This window comes from Plasmopara halstedii (assembly GCF_900000015.1).
Source record: "Plasmopara halstedii genome assembly, contig: Scaffold_3120, whole genome shotgun sequence".
NCBI lineage: Eukaryota > Oomycota > Peronosporomycetes > Peronosporales > Peronosporaceae > Plasmopara > Plasmopara halstedii.
The window spans coordinates 1,346,510-1,346,815 of NW_020190023.1; positions in this window are offsets into that span (position 1 = coordinate 1,346,510).

Sequence of the window (306 nt, forward strand, 5' to 3'; positions counted from 1 at the left end):
TTCATTGGATGTGGCTTCATCGGTGGCTTGGGTGTCCACACAGCACGGAGAAGTGCAGATCGCGGGATATTCGGTAGCAAGCACGTCTTCACGCCACTTGTGCAGCCCAAGTGGGGAGCAGACGCATTCGCTCGCTGTTTGACGGCGATAGCACAAGTTGCGACGCGCCAAGTCGAGTCACCATCTGTGTCGCTTCCTGATACAGCCTCCGCAGCCACTTTGCCTGCAGACCAGGCGTCACACTCGCAAGAGTGTAGTCGATATGTCGTTCCACGAAGTCTTGCTGCATCGGCCACGCGCTGGCTC